General features: G+C 36.3%; 1 long non-coding RNA gene across 3 annotated transcripts; it reads left to right on the top strand.

Moving 5' to 3' along the window:
• Positions 1 to 517: 517 nt before the first annotated feature.
• LOC308401096 lies at positions 518 to 2884 on the top strand. 3 transcript variants are annotated; one of them, XR_013972458.1, is made up of 4 exons: positions 518 to 650; positions 817 to 993; positions 1182 to 1289; positions 1780 to 2884. It is a non-coding gene; the product is annotated as an uncharacterized lncRNA (long non-coding RNA). The 3 variants fall into 3 exon arrangements; XR_013972460.1 differs by lacking the exon at positions 1780 to 2884 and adding an exon at positions 1408 to 1437; XR_013972459.1 differs by lacking the exon at positions 1182 to 1289 and having other exon boundaries at positions 1780 to 2883.
• Positions 2885 to 5553: the final 2669 nt, after the last annotated feature.

Here is a 5553-nt window from a genome sequence, read left to right as displayed (position 1 = left end):
TTATATACACATGTGGTGGTTCAGACATTTCTAAAACAAGGCAAATAATTCTTATGTGTACTGCCTTACCAGGGTGTTTAATATAAATTTAATGATGCACATAAACAAAACTAAAAATATACAACTAAGTGATATCAATCGTTTGGAATAACCAATAGTAATAGAGCTATTCACATGTTATGTGATGTTAGTTAGCCACTGTAGCTAGCAGCCAAATGGCTCGGTAGCTAGCTAGCTAGCTAGCATTATACTCACCTTCATGTCTGACTGCTGACGTCGTTGGCTTAGTGCAATCTAGATCATCCAGTCTCTGCTTTTTGTATCTCTTCGAACGTGTGCTAACTGTGTAAGTCGCAGACGCACACAAATTTTTATCTTCTGCTCCATCCATGGTGCAGCAACTTGAACAAGCGCCTTCAGTGTGTCTGTTCGTGCCCCTTTGGCTTGACCTTCCAGAGCGCTCCACTGCCTGTCGCGCTCTGAGAGGAGGGGCTTTCCTTAATAAAGTTAACTGTGATTGGATGGTTGTATAAGCTCCTCTGCGTTTAAATTAAATTTGTTTTCCCTCCCTTTGGCGGCAGAACATATTTCTTTAGCATGAATCCAGCGGGTTAGATCTACATAACAAAGTCGGAGATACATTATAACAGGTGAGACAATCCTCTTTTTTGCGTGGGACTATTTTTGATTATAGGGCTTGTTTTATATAGCATGTGAAGTTCTTTAACTCTGAACCGATTTGCACTAGACTCCCATAGAGTATTTTACGGTGTTTCGAGGTGATAATAAAATAAATTACTCATTTTTTCCCACCAGAATGTCTCTGGGAATGAGATTGCGCGCCAGAATAGAAGGAAAACAAACTAAATATAAGGCACTAAGGCTCATTAAATGGCTGCAGAAGAAACACCTGCTAAAAAAGAAGCTTAGATGTCCTGTTTGTCACCATAAGATGAAAATGATTTCCGTGGTGAAGAAAGACCAATATATGTGGTATGTATAATGCATGATAATGTAGTGCATGTAGTAAATATAACAAAATATTTCGGTTATCAATGCAAGAGGGAGCATTAACCTCTTTTCATTATTATTTTCTTCATACTTAATTTTGTGATTATCTTTTCAATTAATGCTCTTGTTTAAGGGTCCATTTCTTTACTTAACTCATGTTAAGTTCTCAGGTGCTGCAAAAGAGCAAGTCATAGGAAAGTTTCCAGAACAATTAGAACTAGCTCCCTCTTTGAGAAATCAAAAACATCTCTTTTCAGTTGGATGAAGTTCATTTACAGGTATATGTAGATGTAGACATTAATAGCAATGCACCTTTCATAATTGAACACCAATACGAGACTTGTGAAATAAAATTAGGGCCTCAGTAAGTAATAATTGCCTCAATTTCTATCACAGATTTTCACAAGGGCTCAGGCTCAGACAAATAAATATGATCGATGATGAAGTGGCTGGCAGCTCCAGAACACTAAGTAGCATGGCAAGACACATTCGACATGTTTGTATACGTGCAATTAAAAGACACAGAATAAACAATGGACACCGTCTTGGTGGTGACAGAGAATTTGTGGTTATAGATGAAAGCTGTCTCCGTCATCAGCGAAAGGTTGGTAAACTCTCAGACAGGTTTGTTAGAATCAATGCAGATCTGAATGTGTCCTCTAAACATGGAAACCTTTACCATAAGTTAAAAAAAATTAGTAGAAGCAACCATCTTTTTGAATGTTTCTTTGTAGATATTCTGTTTAATTTTATTCTTTTTGTTTTCAGTATGCACGTGGACGCTTTGGAAATGCATGGAAAAGGAAGAAATGGGTATTTGGAATGATGGGAATTAAAGACAAAAGGCGAAGGCTCGTGTTAAAACTTGTTGAAAAACGATCAAGGCGCCACCTTGTTCCTCTGATCAGACAGCATGCTAAGTTGGGTAGTGCCATTATCAGTGATGAGTGGAGAGCCTACAAGAATGTTTTGACAAACATAGGGTACAGACATTACACTGTAAATCACAGCAGGTGGTTTGTAGATCCTCAATCTGGCAGTCATACACAGCATATCGAAAGGGCTTGGATGACCATCAAAGGACATGTCCGTAGACTAAGGAAATCGCACTGAGAAGTTGCTGGAGGAACACCTGATGGTTCTTGAGTGGTCATCTTGGCTTGGTTCGCGACACCCTGATGGACCACTGGGACGCTTATTTAAGGACATACAAAAAATATTTCCAGTTTGAACCAGTCTGGCATGAACTTTTTTTGGAGTGGGTGACTGTTTGGTGTTTTAAAAAACACATTTAATGTTACATGTGTTACTCTTACAATACATTGCCATTTTTGACAGTAGTTAAATGTTATTTCAAGCACTGATTGTAATTTAGGTCTAAGTGTTATAAATGGTGACATTATACATTTAAGACTCACTTTAGGCATTTATAAATGTTTATTAGTCCTTAATAAATGTTGACATGTTTTAAACTTTACGACAAAGCTATCTTTTGTCATTTATAAATGTTTAGTAGTCATTAATAAATGGTGTTATGCTTTACACTTTACAATAAGGCTCCCATTTGGCATTTATAAATGTTTATTAGTCCTTAATAAATGTTGACATGTTTTAAACTTTACGACAAAGCTATCTTTTGTCATTTATAAATGTTTAGTAGTCATTAATAAATGGTGTTATGCTTTACACTTTACAATAAGGCTCCCATTTGGCAATTATAAATGTTTATTAGTGATTAATAAATGTTGACATGTTTTAAACTTTACGACAAAGCTATCTTTTGTCATTTATAAATGTTTAGTAGTCATTAATAAATGGTGTTATGCTTTACACTTTACAATAAGACTCCCATTTGGCATTTATAAATATTTATTATTCATTAATAAATGGTTTTATGCTTTACACTTTACAACAAAGCTCCGATTGATAGTTGTGGATATTTATAATGCATTTCTGAAGTACAATTTTCTATGATAAAAAATATGTTTACAAATGCTGATTGTGCTTACAGGATAGTAACTTAGTCTGAAATGTTTAATATAGCAACTCTAGATGAAATATATAGATGAACACATTTGGCTCACTATTTGGCAAGAAACCGGTCAGTTTTTTTCCTCTTTCTCACCCTTAACTAATGCATAATAAACCATTAATAATGGTTTATAAAGCATTTACAGATTAATTAATAATATAGCTATAAACTATTTATTAGCATCTATAAGGGAAGCCTTATTGTAAAGTGGTACCATATTAATATTATGCAATTTTACAAAAAATACCACACATTGTGAAATTATTAACTGTCTCATTGCAGTAATATGAAGCCACCTATTTGAATACTCAGTGCCTTGGGCAGATATTGTACATGTTTTTTCATACATCATGTTAACCAAGAGAGTTTCAGTGAAATACAAACACTTTGCTATGTCTCTCGGTCTGTTCTCTTGGTTTTCCAGATCTTTTCTTAACTTCCACAATTTTCTTTAACATGAAGTTCTTAATGATTTTTTAGAAATGGGAAACTGCAAGCTCAGAGTGCTTTGATATCTTTTTATAGTCCTTCCCTGTTTTGTAGGCACCAATTTGCTTCATTTTCACATCCTTACTCAGTTGCTTAAGGAAGACTTTGTTTGCACAGTGCTGTGTTAAGGTCTGAACACTCAGTCAAACTCATCAATATCTGGGAAAACAGGTAATTTGTGCAGTATTGCATACAAATTACATGTGGGGTAACTTCAAGTGAGGTTAAAGCCTTTCTCATGGCTGAAAAATAAGCTTAATTCAGTCAGCCAAACTATATGAAAAGCGTAAATATTACATGCATATGTACAGCTCTGAGTTGTCTAGGGCTTTGACTTGATTTCTCGCCACAAGAAAAAACCAAGCTCAGCACAGCAGGAGGAGGGGAGTAATGGTACTGACTTGGGGAAAGGTAAATTCGCAACCTACACGTGGGCACTACAGTAAAGGAGGGAGTTATGAAATGCTCATTACTGCCAGAAGCAGTAGCAGCCTCAAATCCCAGCACAGTTTTGGTGAGCGGTATGGTACCAGGCAGCAAAAAACTGAGGGGCACATGTTAAACCCACTACCGGCATTCAAAGAGTCCATTGGGTCGATTTCGCCATGTGAATGGGAATTTAATTTTTAAGCCACAAAGTTTTTTTATTCAGCTTCCAACATTAAAGTCAGATAACAGCCCAATTTAATCCACTAAGTGTAGCTGAATGAATACCGAGGTACTGATATCATTACTAATAAGTCTTGGTTAAATATCAATACTTGCCTCAGTTGGATTGTTACCAAAAATAAATTGCTCTCTTGCTCTTCCTAGTGTCTGCAATTTTTCTGTGTAGCTTTTTTTTGCTCAACACATTTCTTAATTATCATAGAGAAAAGCCTAGGGTTTTATCAAGCTTCTTTCCTACATACTGTACGTTTGGTAATAACATGGTAATAAAAAATGACTGGAAACACTCGGTGCTGCTTAGTATCAGATTAGAAGATGATTTTGTGCTATTGCCTACCATCCATTACCCTGACCACCACCTCTCACTTTCATTTTTCACCAGTGCTTCCTGGATTGACGCTGAACACTGCATGGGTCATGAGCCATGCACTACTGAATTATAGATGCAAGTAATTTCTAGGAAGATTAAATCTAGGCTCACATCTATGTGCCATGCATTTAAAGGGTAGCAGGTAAAAGGTGTGGGATGACAAGAAAAAAATGTACTTTCACAATATAATACTATAAAGAAAGTAGCCACCAAATATTATAAGATAAAATAAAAGAAACAAATCAGCAGTTAAAGATTACATCAGATGTCACCAAAACAGTTGGGAGTTTTTCTTAAGGTATCAATATAGAGTTTGGAAAAATTTGGATGGTTATTGTATGCACAGTGAGGAAAACATCAAACATCAATTTTATATCCTGTGATATCAAGAAACCATAATATTTCCTAAGAATGTCATTTTGCACTCAACGTCTCCTACCATTGCAACCGAAGTTCCGAAATGAACTTTGTTTTTGCTTATGTGAACATGTCTGTATAATCACGTTGTATTACCAGCGACAGTAGTCAATCTCGGGAAGGCACTCCCATATACAACGCCCAGAAGGTTTTAGAGATAAATAAATTATAATTTAAGAGCCCTTCTATCTCTGGTGATAACTTTTAGCTTATTTCAATCTTTCAGTGACAGCATGCACTATGTATTTGTGTACATATGTGTGAAACCTGGTAAAATACACCACGTGTTGACCTGAGTCAACACAGTTTAACCTAAATAGATGGAAAGAGACGTGAGAGCAACTTTAGAAGGACAGTGAGTGACAGAAAGATGGAGTCAGATTAGAGCAAGGCCCAGATAAGTGTGCTGGAAGGAGCTGAAGAGGGGAAGAGAGAAATTGGAGACATGGTGACAGAGATATGTAAATGACAGAGAGAGGCGCGCTGAGAGTAGATGCTCAGAATGGTGGAAGTGGAAATGTCTGTCTGGTGACATGTGCATTAGCATCTCATCAGCGGAAGAAGG

The sequence above is a fragment of the Rhamphochromis sp. 'chilingali' genome (assembly GCF_963969265.1).
Source record: "Rhamphochromis sp. 'chilingali' genome assembly, chromosome: 8".
Classification (NCBI taxonomy): domain Eukaryota; kingdom Metazoa; phylum Chordata; class Actinopteri; order Cichliformes; family Cichlidae; genus Rhamphochromis; species Rhamphochromis sp. 'chilingali'.
The sequence above is the reverse complement of the archived record's forward strand: the minus strand, read 5'-3'. Positions and strand labels throughout refer to the sequence as shown.